General features: G+C 46.1%; 1 protein-coding gene across 1 annotated transcript in view; it reads right to left on the reverse strand.

The window, feature by feature from the left end:
• The window catches only part of LOC109680828 (nuclear RNA export factor 2-like), a 67,615-nt gene extending 54,162 nt beyond the window's left edge, over window positions 1-13,453 (reverse strand). Inside the window, exons 1-2 of the mRNA XM_074062238.1 lie at window positions 13,088-13,453; window positions 11,427-11,741 (exon numbers count right to left, since the gene is read on the reverse strand). The gene's annotated coding sequence lies outside the window, so the exon portion shown is untranslated. The remainder of the gene's footprint in view (window positions 1-11,426; window positions 11,742-13,087) is intronic.
• Window positions 13,454-13,964: the final 511 nt, after the last annotated feature.

Raw genomic sequence — 13,964 nt, forward strand, 5'->3', positions numbered from 1 at the left:
GCTCCTCCACCATCAGTGCAGCAAGTGACACTTCTCCCAGACAGTACACCACCTTCAGTGAGTCTCCCTCAGCCCCGCCAGCAGTCTCCTAGTCCCAATGAAGTCCCACAACCATCCCCAGCTTGAAGTCCAAGTCCACAGCCTCTGAGCTGCTGCCTTCAGTCATCCCAGGCTCCAGCCCCTCAGGCCAGGGCCCTGCAAAAGCCACTCTGCGAGATGCAAGGGCCTCAGCAGATTGGTGCTGATGGCATGGCCCAGCTTGGATGCTCTATCCTCTATTACCAGCCTTTCAGTACAACTGACCTCTTAAATCAGAGGAACCAACCACCGCCTTATTCAGAAAAACCCCAGGCCATGGTCAACCTCCTAGCATCCACATTTCAGACCCATTAATCTACTTGGGATGACTGCCAACAGATCTTCCTGACATTTTTCAACACAGAAAAGCAACGGCAAATCCTGACAGAGGCTCGCTGCTGTCTCCAAGGGCAGGCCCCAGCAGGAACTCTAGATGCAGAAGCTTGGGCAAGAGAGGCAGCCCCTGATGCTTGGCCTACCTGGGACTTCAATACAGCAGAAGGATGAGGAGTCCTCACTCAATATCTCACCACTTTCCCACATGGGCTCAGGGCTGGAGCCAACAGGCCAACTAACATGTCCAAAACTGGGGCAGTTATCCAGAAGTCAGAGGAATCACCAACTGATTTTTATAAGAGACTCTGTGAGACCTTCCAGGTGTACACCCCCTTCAATCCAGAAGTGCCAGAAAACCAGCAGATGGTCAATACAGAGTTTGTGGCCCAGTCATATGCTGACATTTACTAGAAACTTCAGTAACTTGAAGGTTTCACTGGAATGAATGCCACCCAGCTATTAGAAGTAACAAATAAAGTCTTTGTGAACAAGGAGGAAAACAAGAGGCCAATAAAATAATGGAAGCCAAGTTGTCTTTATTGGCTGCAGCACTGGGGAAGCCAGACCTAACCAAGCAGTCAGCTCCACCATGGAAGGAGAGACCCAATGGAAGAACCCCACTCCAATGAGACCAATGTGCCTATTGCAAGAAGATTGGCCACTGGAAGAATGAATGACCCTGCTGCAAGGGACCAGCATTGGCGCCTAAGACAACTACTCCAGGAAAGAAGCCAAGATGGCAACCTGAGCCAGAGGCCCAGGACCTCATTGGACTAGCAGGAATTGAGTCAGACTAGGGAAGACTGGGCTTCTTACTACTAGGCCCCCAAGAGCCCATGGTTGAAATGAAAGTGGGGGGCCAAACAATAATCTTCATGGTGGACTCAGGTGCTGAACATTCCATGGTCACTAAACCTGTGGTTCCACTCACCAAATGCAAGGCCACAATAGTTGGAGCCACCAACACCCAAACTGCCCAGCAGTTCTGCAGACCCCAAACATGCCAAGTAGGAGGGCCCATGGGACTCACAAATTCCTATACCTACCAGAATGCCCAATTCCTTTGCTGGGAAGTGACTTACTAACACCTTCACCCAGGGAGGGTCCACAAGCCTTACAGTGAGAGAACCAAATGCCCTCATCATGGCAGTGACTATGCCTAGGGAAGATGAATGGCAGCTCCACCACCAGGAAAAGAGGGACCTGATGAAGCCCATCTGCCTGCTGGAGTAGTTTCCCGATGTCTGGGCTGAAAAAGGGCCCTCTGGCCTGGCTCAGAACCATGTACCCATAATGGTAGATCTCAAACCTGGGGCTTTCCCTGTTAGACAGAAAGAATATCCAGTGCCACAGGAAGCACACTTGGGAATTCAGGCCCACTTACAGTGGCTGAAGGATGCAGGGATATTGATTGAATGCCATTCACCATAGAACACCCCACTGTTACCCATCAAGAAGGCAGGAGGAAACAACTCCCGGGCTGTCCAGGACCTGCAGGCAGTCAACAATGCCATTATCATGCTGCACCTGGTAGTTCCTAACCTCTACACTTTCTTGAGCCTTCTACCACCACAAGCAAGCTGGTTCACCTGCCTGGAACTAAGGGATGCTTTTTTCTGCATCTGCCTGGCCCGGGTTAGCCAGCCTCTGTTCACCTTTGAATGAGAAGACCCTCCAGACTGGAAGAAAAACACAAATGGCCTGGACCAGACTTCTTCAGGGATTTAAAAACTCACCCACCTTGCTCGGGGAAGCCCTAGAGGCAGATTTGTCAACTTCCCTGGAGAAAATCCAAGCTGTACCTTGCTCCAATACATGGATGATCTGCTCCTGACAAGCCACAACTGGGAGAAATCCTGGGAGGGGACAAAGACATTGCTAACCCGACTCTCACAATGAGCTGAACTTTGGGTGTTGGTCTAGGCATTACAATATCCAAAAGGAAAGTGGGTGAACATCTACACGGATTCAAAGTATGCCTTTTCCACCCTGCACGTGCATGGAGCAATATAGAAGGAAAGAGGACTGCTGACAGCAGGGGGAAAAGAGATTAAAAACAAAGAAGAAATCCTCCAACTGCTGGAAGCAGTCTGGGAACCATCTCAGGTGGCTATTATCCACTGCAGAGGCCACCAAAGGGGCACAGACTATGTCAGTAGAGGGAATATCTTGGCTGACCAGGTGGCAAGGAGGGCAGCAGAAGAGCTAAGCTCCCCTGGAGTGCCAAAGCAAACCGCCAAACTTCAGTTGGCTCCGGAGCTGCCTCCCATCCCAAATTACACCAAGGAGGAAAAACAAAGAGCAAAAGATGAGAAGGGAATAAAAGAAAAGGGAGGCTGGTGGAAGTTGCCTGACCAGAGACTTTTTGTCCCCTGTGCTGTAGCAGCCTCTCTGGTAAAACAACATGAGCTAACGCACTTGGGGAAAATGGCCCTGGAAAAACTACTGGACAAATACTATTTCATTCCCAAGCTCTTTACCATGTATGCCCAAGTAAGTGCTGGGTGCATTACATGTGCACAAAACAATGCAAGTCAAAGGCCTAAGCCAAGCCCTGGGATACAAACAACAGGCACCATGCCTTTTGAGGACCTGTGAGTGGACTTCACAGAGGTCACACCCTGTTGAGGATATCGGTACCTCTTGGTTCTTGTCTGCACTTACTCAGGGTGGGTTGAGGCTTACCCCCCCAACACAGAGAAGGCACGAGAGGTAGTAAAGGCCCTTTTAAGAGAAATTATCCCCAGATATGGGCTTCCCCTTTCTATCAGATTGGACAACGGACCAGCGTTTGTGGTAGAAATAGTCCAAAACCTGGCTTAAATTTTGAAAATAAAATGGAAGCTCCACACAGCTTATAGGCCTCAGAGTTCAGGGAAAACAGAGTGCATGAACCAGACCCTCAAAATTACCTTAGCCAAATTCTGCCAAGAAACACAATACTCCTGGATAGACATGCTACCATTGGCCCTGCTCAGGGTACACTGTACCCCTAGACCCTCCGACTACTCACCTTTTGAGATTCTCTATAGCAGACTCCCTCCCATAATAAACAGGCTCAGATGGGACCTCAGGCAAATTGAAAATCTAGACATGTCCTGGCATCTCCAGGCCCTAGGAAAAACCCTATGCCACATCTCCCGGGAAGTCTTAGAAAGGACCCCAATCCCCATGGGTAACTGGGCCCATCTCCACCAACTCAGGGATATGGTATGGGTAAAAGATTGGAAAAAGGAGCCACTCCAACCCAGTTGGACTGTTCCCCATATAGTAATATTAGCAACTCCCACAGCTGTTAAAGTTGCAGGTATCACTCCATAGTTCATCATTCACAGATAAAGAAGGTAGCAGCCCCTGCAGACCCCAATGACTGGCAGGCCATCCGTGACCCAACTAACCCCTTCAAATTGAGGTTTCAGAGAATGTCAAAACAGCACCCCATTGCCTGAGAAAGCTCCAGCCCTGCTTCAGCCACCTCCCGGAAGCTGGTTGGTCAACACACGGTGGAAGCCTGAGGATTTGCCCACCAGGACATAAATGTATCCCCCTTTTTGCCACCCTTACCCCATCCTGATGATTAGTATTGTTGCAGCACTGTTCACACTAGGACTGGTCGTCCCTGCACCCCAGGATTGGAACATAAGCCAAAGAATACTGTTGGACCCCTGTTATTTCCTCAAAGTAGGGAGGCTTACTGTTGTTTGGTGCTATCTATAGCCCAGACCCCAGTCTCAGAGATGAGGTTTTGATGTGTTTTTGCCTTCTGACTCCATTGCATTTTAAGGTTGTCCCATCTAGAGGCTGGGAAGGAGAGTGAAACCTCTCTCCTTCCAGGGAAAACTATGATATGCCTTCACCTATTACCAATACCTGTCACCCACATGCAGCATATCAACTTCTAAATGTACCAGAGGAGGGACAATTTACTATAAAGGAAAACTGACAGGACGAATGGGGTGCTGCAAGAACAATGGCACTATAGGGCAGATGGTTTGCTGGAAGAAAGAGGGGACCCCTTAAAAGTATGGACCAATAAAATGACAGGGGGAGGAAATAAACCTCACTATGTCTGGGCATCCTCTCCAACGACCTCATCCCCATATCAGTCTACAGAGGGAAAACCCACAGGTACAGAAAAACCATCCAGAGACAATTACCTAGATGGTTATGAGCCCATAAAAGACGTTGATCTGCCACCACCACAACCCCCATTAAGGCTTCCTTCCAGGGCAAGGAACTTTAACTTGGAACCCTAGCTGTACAGCCTGTTAAATGCAACTCACCACCTCCTTAATCTTACAAACTCACCATTGGCAGGTGATTGTTGTCTCTGCCTGTCCTCAGGTCCCCTCCATTATGTAGTGGCCCTGGTAAGCCCCCTTAACCAGAGTGTGCGTGATGCTACTTCCAACTCTACCAGCATGAAACCCAAAGTAAGCAATATACAGCCATCTCAGAGGGCCCCTAATTGTATCTACAATTCAAGAGGATACTATCCAGTGGGGGAACTGGATGCTAGCCAATGTGCCCAGAACCAAAACTGTACAGCCACCACCATTAGAAGTACAATTGAAAGACCATAGTGCAGCAGCCCAGGAACCTTCTTTGTATGCAAGACCCTTGCTTATCAGTGCTTCCCAGCTAACTGGTAGGGCATTTGCACATTAGTATTCCTCACCCCCCCAAGTAAACATAGTGCCTAACAATCAGACCTTCCCCGTAACTTTGATGGCCCACACACAGACAAAGAGAACTATCCAATTCATACCTTTACTAATTGGATTAGGGATAACAGCTGGAATAGGAACAGGCATAGGAGGAATTGCCTCATCAGCTTCCTACTATAATCAATTCTCTGCGGACCTAACAAATGACATAGAACAAGTGGCTAGCTCCATAGTGACCATGCAGGACTAGCTGGACCCCCTAACATCAATGGTCATCCAAAATTGGAGAGGGTTGGACCTACTCACTGCCAAAAGGAGGGGGGGAGGCCTGTCTTTTCCTAAATGAACAATATTGCTTTTATGTGAATCATTTGGGAGTAGTCAAAGATATGGCTCAGCAATTACAGGACCGGGTCACACATAGCAGATAGGAATTAGCAAATTCCTGGAACAGATGGAGCAGCATCTGAAATCGGGCCTCATGGCTATTCCCCTTGGCTGGTCCTCTTTTCATGCTCCCATTGGCCTTCTATTCAGCCCCTGCATATGCAATGCCATAACTCACTTCATTAGCTTGCAAATGGAGTCAATAAAGTTATAGCTTTTGGTGACCCAATACTGACCCTTGGGACAGGAGGAACCTGATAGAGTCCCAGGAACATAGGGTTGCTTGTCCACAAGTAGGAAAAGCATGAAAGGGGGGAATAAATAGAAATTGCCTCAAAGCAGATTATGAAATTGCCCTTTAAGCCATAAAATGAGTCCAGGGCCAAGATAAAAGGCCCCATGGGAGATAACCGCCCATTCCTGCCTCTCCTTTGTCTTCTTCTGCAAACAGATTTCCTGCTATAGATCCCCTGCTGCCCATTCCTGCCTTTATTTGTCTCCCTCTGTAAGCAGACTTTCTGAAACAGGACCCACCCCCTGCTCCTACCTAAACAACCCTGGGTCCCTAACCCCAGTGTGAGCCCACCTATTAGCAACCAGCACATTCTCTGTAACCTGATCCCCTGCATGGCCCTTTAAGAATCCTGTAGTTTCACTGCTGGGGTCCCAGAATTTTGAGTACTAGCTCATCTGGGACTGCTGGCATAAAATGAAGTAAAAATCCGATTTCTCCTACTTCTCTGAGTGTCACTTGGTTTCTCGTCTGACTGTATTTCCACAACAAAACCACGAGCCAAAATAAACCCTTCCTCCCTTAAATTGTTTTGTCAGGTACTTTGTTACAGTGACAAAAAAAGAAGAAAAATCTGACTAACACAGACAACTGTTAACAGAAAAGTGAGGCAGTTGCCTTTGGAATTGGTTTGTGGGAATAATTAGGAAAAGTTTGGAGCAGCAGGCTAGCGAAATCATGGAATAGTGTAAACAGAGCTTAATGGGAAATTCTGGTGGGAGGTTTCTTAAACCAAAACTAGAACTATCATGTTATCATGCTATACAACTTTTGGGCATATATATGAAGGAATGTAAGTCTGTATACAGTAAAGATACCTGCACACCCATTTTATAGCAGCACTATTCACAACAGCCAAACTATGGAATCAGCCTAGGGGCCAAACAACTAATGAATATATAAAGAAAACTGTGATACATATACATAATGGAGTATTATTGAGCAATAAAGAAAAATGAAACTATGCTGTTTGCAGGAAAATTAATGACTTATGGAGTATCATGTTAAGCATGATAAGCCAAGCTCAGAAAAACAAATACCATGTTTTTCCCATATGTGGAACCTAGACATAATAATACTAATAACAGTAATAATAATGATATGACATTGTAAAAGAGGGACTATTTGGGGGTGGGTGGAGAACCAGTAGGAAAGGAGGGGGTGATGGGATGAATATGATTGAAGTATATTTATAATGAAACTCATTAAAAGCTGTTTTAAAAGGTGTTGAAAAGGTGGGGTTTAAGAAAGAATAATATAGATTAGGTAAATTTGATGAATGTACATTCCATGTATCATGTAAATATCACAATGAAACCCCTTTGTACAATTAATTTATGCTAATAAAAAATTTTAAATGCCAATCTTTCTGACTCATCCTAAATCTTAAATTGACACCACTTTTCTGAATTATTTTATACATGTGCATGTAAATATGTATATGGTAAATAGTTTTAGTTCAGCCTGTACTTGATAAGACCATTTATGGTTTTCCCTGCTTTTAGCTTTCATCCATGCATTGCACAATAAGGATATTTGCTAACTCCTCAAGGTTGAAAAAATCAACATTCCTTCTGCTTTTCTCTTCCTCCTCCTTCTTCCACTCTTGCCCTTGATGGTTGTTCTCCACTTCCCTGTTTTCTTGGAGATTCAACCTAATCACTGTCTTTAACTCTTAAATTAGAATCATGTGTCAGAAGAGACTGTTAGGGTACCTTCGAGGCTTGCAGCCCACTCAACCGGCCACGACTAACATGACCCAAGCCGCCACTTACTGGAATAAAGGGAGGTGGGATGGTTTCTGGGAACAGGGACTGTTTCTGGTTAATCTTGCTAGAACGGTATGTGAGTCAATGAGTTAAGACACCTGGTGTTTATCAAGTTCCTGATAAATAATCTTCAAGTAATCTTGCCCCACTACCAGGATGTGGATGATATCAGAAATATGTGACCCCAGGGGCCATAAAAATTGCTGTGTGACCATGACTCACGTCTAAAAAATATAAAAGCAGCCTGAACTTTGCATTCGGGGTCCTCGTTGAAACCTGCTGGGTCGGGCGGATACCCGGACTCCAGCTAGCTGGAAATATAAACCTCACTTTGTGGCTTACATTATCGTCAGTGTCTTTTGTTCCTCTGAGGGGTGGTCAACCTCGGACCCCAACAAGACTTTAGTCCTTATTCTAGTTCAAACATGAAGCAAACTAAGGGAGTGAACCCTCTCTTTTTAGAAGGAGCCTGTTTGATGTAATCTATATAAAGTGTGTTCACTTACACAATTCAAAGTGATACATTCTTACAACAAATTTGAGCAAAAATCTATATTAGTATCTTAGGTGCTCGGCATTCCCCAAATTCGTCATGCAGGCTTGAAGTTCATTTAGAATTTTGAAATTTGAGCATGATGAGATTAGAGAGCAGTAATCATAAGTAGGAGTGACTTGTGAGCACTTGGGTAAAAAAAGAACTATTGTATTAAATTAAAATTAAAGCTAAGAGATGTATAGGGAATGTCTGGATTAGCAACCATAACACTGTGCATGATCTACTGATAGATATTTGAACTTCTTCTGACAAATGGTATATTAAATACAAATATATTTAGGAAAGTAGAAGCACCCAATAAAATGACTTGTCTGCAACTTAACAGAAGACTGAAGCTAAACAGCACTGTAATGAGTAAAGTTGTTGTTTTCTTCTTTAGATACTAACCAGTATTCTTGATTTTGTCTGGTATTGGCAGAAAGTGTAAGGTACTGCAGAATTAAGACCATGCCACGTGTGGAAAGGAAAGATTTATTAAGATCCAGACTACATGGTTGCCCCCCCCACCCCCCGAGGTCAGGGAGAAGTGACTTGGCTGAATTGGATAGTGGGCTTTATAGGAGGGGCCAAGCCATGGTGGAGGGAGAGAGTCTCTGGTCTCTGATTATCTGCGATCACCAGATGGAACAGTCAACATGCCTGGCTAGTTGAGTAACTGGAAGTTCCTGAGTTGTTTTGCAAGCCAAGAAACAATCAGGCAGGGAGAAACAAGCAGTCATAAATCAGGGGGTCTAGTTTTAAGGTATAGCCTCAAGTCCTTCCGCCTGCCCCAAGAATGTCAGGGACCTAACATTCCAGCATTTGTTGGTATTATGGGCACATATCGATCTAGCTGCTTCACGCTCAGTTGGGGCATTGTTAAGGGAGGTTCAGCTGGAAATTTGTGAGGTCCCCAGGAGCAGAGGCTGACGGTTTGTCCCAGGCTTCATTTGCAGACAAGGCCAGTTGTTGGGAGAAGGTTGTAGTAGCATCTGGTGGGAAGTCTATCTGCTGAGTTCCCTGAATGATCCTGGAGGCATCTAGAGTTAAAGAGCATTTTCCTGGTTTAAGGGTTTGTATTTCCATAGCATCATTTAGGCCCACTCCCCCCACCAGTGTTTTAAATCCATCTATGGCAGTAAACCATCTGTCCCTGTGTCCAATCAGATGGCTTAAGTACAGTGAAATTTACAGGGTTACAGGTGGCTTGGCTGCAGTTAGGGGTAGTAGTGCCCTTTTGAAGGAGGGCTAAGTGTGTAGCCCCGTGCCATGTGGTCCATGAAACACAACTCCAATAAAGGCAAAAATGATAACCCTCATTATTACACAGCCAGAAGTTGTCTCCCCAGCACATATATTTTTCATTTGATGTATAGGTCCTTTCTCAACCCTGGCCTCCACAGCCACTGCCTACACCTTCACATAGTTTGTCTATGGCTGCACATGCATTAAACAATAATGACACTGGTTTTTCAGGATCGAACACCTGGGTTTGAACAATATTCCCAGCAAGGTGGCCACTCCTGAGTTCTAACCATTGAGCCACAGGGCGATAAGTGGGGTTGAAGCAGGTAAATTGATTATCATGGGAGCACACTTGATAGATGGTGTGATTGTGAGTGTGTGACCCGATAACGGGGCCTGCACAGGAATAGTAAGTGTGGAACAGTAAAGTCTTAGTAACAATACTTCCTGCCCTTGCAATGCGCATGCATGGGTCACAGGAGGAGGATTTCTGGGGTATGAAGGGAAAGCAGATCGATAGCCAGGTGAGGACTAAGAGCTTATGTAGGAGTGGAAGAGGGAGAGAGTTTGTAAGGGAGGCTTAGCCACATGGGGCCCAGCGGTACGCAAGAGTACTCATCCTTTCTTATAGTGGAAGAGTCTGAAGTTGGTGGGCAATGTTTTATCCTTGACAGGTGCTGTCACTAGGGGATCCTGTTGAGCTTGACATTGGTGGGCATTGTGAGGATGACCAGATGAGGGCCAGTCCAATGAGGTCCCAGCAGAGAGGGCCAAACATCCTTTAGGAGTACAGGATCTTCTGGTTTTAATAGAAATTGTTATGGGGTGGAGCAGGATTTGGTCTGCACACTCTCTGAGAAGTTTCTTGAGAAGGTTAAGCTAAGGCAGATAGTCAACCAGAGGAGCAGAGTCTGTTGGAGGCAAGTTTTCTAAGAGAAATAGGTGGCCATACATTATTTAAAAGGGGCTCAAGAAAGAAGGGCTTTAGGGAGCCTGTCCCTTTAAGACCACACCTAGGTAGGTGACCTGAGGAAGACATAATTGAGCCTTCTTCTTAGAGACTTCGTATCCCCAGAGGCCAGAAAGTTTTAAAAATGACTTAGCTGCCCTGCAGATAAGGGGCTCTGTGGCTCTGCATTGAAGAAGGGTGGCCCCTGGGCAGTGCCAATCTAATAAGTCTCTAGTTAGGGCCTGTCCACAAAGATGAGGGCTGTCTTTAAGCTCTTGTGGCAAAACTGACCAGGTTAGTTGTTATGAAGCATTTGTGGGACCTTTAAAGGCAAATAGAGGCTGACTGCCAGAATACAGGTTAAATGTAGTACTTTTGGATAAAAGAGAGTTTTATCTCATGATTTTATATAAACTGACACTTTTTGTGCCATATTTAGATAAAGTATAGACACAGAACACAGTTACAAGATGGTCACTTAAGACACATGAGCAAATATATAAATGAACTCTGATTTAGTAGTACTTAAAGAGCCTTGTTATTTTATGGACATAGAGAATTAGATTTTAGTTTGACATGACCTTAAAAATCTTTTAGGCAACTCTTAGATTATAGTGAACTTTAACTTTATCACACACTGAAGCTTTTATTATACACTTTTAAAACTTACTCAGACCTTCATACAACATACTAAACCCTTTGGTGGTTTGTCCTTATCCTTCCTATTTGAAACAATCTTTAGGACAAACCCTTCTTTACAAAATCCTTTCTCATCCAAAAAACCATTCCTTTTTCCTTCAACTTCTCAAAAATACATTCAATACCTATCTATATCCTTTTCCAGTTGTTTACTTTGTAACTTGTATATTAAAATTAATTTTTATAAGAATTTTAATTTGAATAAAACTGTCTTTTCTTTTTTGGCTGGTGGAGGAGACCGTCCACCCCCACCACAGAGGTCTGTGAAGGATAAAGCTTACCGGAGAAGTCAGGTAGCATCAAGTAGGTGATTGAGGTCTACCTGCTACTTGGAAGGTTACCCTGGGCTCCTCTGAGGTGATCTTGAAGGAGGCCAAGGTCCCAGGGCCTCATCAGTCTTCTGCCGCCAGACCCAAGAGGTCTGTGAGGCTTTCACTCTGTCGAGAGTGGGAATGGGAGACCGACCTACCTTGCAGAGACAAAGAGGGGCAGTCGTCCTTTCAGTGTCCATTCTGGCCACATCGTGGACAGGGTCCTGGCGGCGGGCGAGGTGAAGGGCAGCGTTTTGCCCAGTGTCCCATCTGGTTGCACTTGAAGCAGGCCCTGGAAGTGTGTGTTGTTGTCCAGCCCGTCTCGAAGTTGGAGGAGGTGGCCTCAGGGCAGCCGCCAAGAGCTGGGCCTTTCGCTGGTCTCAAACCTCATCTCAGTTATTAAATATCTTAAATGCCATTTTCACAAGATCTCCCTGGGGGCTTGAGGGCCACTCTCTGCCTGTTTAAATTTTCTTTGAATATCAGGGAATGATTGGGAAATAAAATGAGAGTTGAGAATAATTGGGTTAGGTATTTAAATTCTTTAATATAGGAGACTGAGTCATTAGAGAAGGAGCCAAGTCTCTTCAATTTGGGAGAGAGATCAGTCATGGAAAAATGCACATGAACTCTGATAATGTCATCAGCTCCTGCCACCTCCCTGAGTGGTACAGGTGGGCTGAGCATGCTTGGGAGGAGGTATGGGAGTGGGGGATGCAGGTGGGGAGGAGAAGGGTGAGGGTGTAGTAGGGGCTGAGGGCAAGGCTGGCAGTGTTGGTCCCTGAGGAGCAGATGGCTCAGGGTCAATAGTGACTACTGTAGAAGGAGAATAGGGTGGCAGATGTTTGGGAGAACCAACAGGGGTGGAAAAAGGGGGGTCCGAGTCACAGGAGGATGAGGTGGGAGAAGAAATTGATGTAGAGGACTGGCAGGAAGAGTTGGGAGGTGGGCAGACAGAGCCCATGAGGTCACAAGTACAAGATCAGTGGGAGGGAGAGACAGACTTTGAGAGGGGGTTTGTTGTTGGCAAGGAGGATTTGAATGGTGTTACAAGATTGAGAGCAGAGAGAAAGGAAAGCTTGGGCGAATGGAATTTCGGATCACTTGCCATTGCGATGGCAGAAATTGTCAAGACCTAGAAGTCCGTGAAAATCAGAAGTACCGTTTTCAGGCCATTGTGAATGATTGTCTAGCTTGTACTGAGGCCAAACGGTGTTGCAGTAATAAACCAGTTGCTTAGGTTATATATCATCTTGGAGACCAAGGGGGAGGGTGCAGAGAAGGCATCCCAGTGGACACGTCTACTGTAGAGTAGAAGGTCCCCAAAATGTAGAAGGAGAGAGAGAGACAGACAGACAGAGAGACAGAGAGAGAGAGGGAGAGCGAGAGAGAGAGAGCAGGCAGGTGCCTTGGTGAGTTTACTCTTCAGGCCAATATAGAGCTAGGTCAAGATCTAGCTTCCCTTACATGACTCAGGCAAGGAGAGCAGGATCGTCCAGTTGCCGTTTGGTCATAGTAAGCTGGAGGGGCTGTTGAGCTCTCACCTTGAGCAGAGGAAAGGAAAACAGAGAGGGAAAGCAAGAGAGAGAGAGAGAAAGAGAATGAGATGGAGGGGGAAGTGTAAGTGTCACCCAAACGGGCACCCAAGGGCAGGCGTCCCTGGCCTGGGTTGCCATCTGTAGAGAATGCCCAACCGGTTAGCCAGGCCTCCCCGTGCTAAGCGGAGGGGCACCCCAGTGGGCGTAGGAAGTGTGCCTGGCACAATGCCATGACTACCAGACCAGACAGAGCAGGCAACCCCAAAGTGGTTGACACTTACCGAGCCTGAGGAGTAGGTCAAGTGGAGAGCAGTGGAAGAGAAAGACTAATGATGGGTGGGAAAGCTGGCAAGGCAGTAAGGTCTGAAATCCACAGTCTGGTGGCATGTGGGGTCAATTCAGCAGTCTGTGTTTGGGAGAGGGCAGAACACGAAAGCCAAGGGACCAGCCCCAGGCCGGAGTGTCCTATAACCACTCCCAGGTTTCGGCACCAGATGTAAGGTACTGCCGAGTTAAGACCATGCCACGTGTGGAAAGGAAAGATTTATTAAGATCCAGACTACATGGTTGCCCCCCCCACACCCCCGCCTCGAGGTCAGGGAGCAGCGACTTGGCTGAATTGGATGGTGGGCTTTATAGGAGGGGCCAAGCCATGGTGGAAGGAGAGAGTCTCTGGTCTCTGATTATCTGCGATCACCAGATGGAACAGGTCAACATGCCTGGCTAGTTGAGTAACTGGAAGCTGGAAGTTCCTGAGTTGTTTTGCAAGTCGAGAAACAATCAGGCAGGGAGAAACAAGCAGTCATAAATCAGGGGTCTGGTTTTAAGGTGTAGCCTCAAGTCCTTCCGCCTGCCCCAAGAATGCCAGGGACCTAACAAAAAGTAGACAGCTCTTAAACTTTGGGGTCCCAGAGTGCCCAAAGGTATAGGAGTAATTCTGTATCTTACTAGTGCTCCTAAACTAAGATCAAATAAGAAGATAAGATTTCCCAAGTCTTTTCAGCTCTATGGGTGACTTTCCTGCTACAATTTAGGCAACTCCCATAACTGCTTTTGGGTATAAAGCCCTACTGTTGTTAATGAAAGAGCTAAGGCAATAACTGTATCTGTTTATAAAGGGCTAAAAGACTACTTCCCCTGCCCTTCCAAGAACCTTTC

Source organism: Castor canadensis, chromosome X, assembly GCF_047511655.1.
Source record: "Castor canadensis chromosome X, mCasCan1.hap1v2, whole genome shotgun sequence".
Lineage (NCBI taxonomy): Eukaryota > Metazoa > Chordata > Mammalia > Rodentia > Castoridae > Castor > Castor canadensis.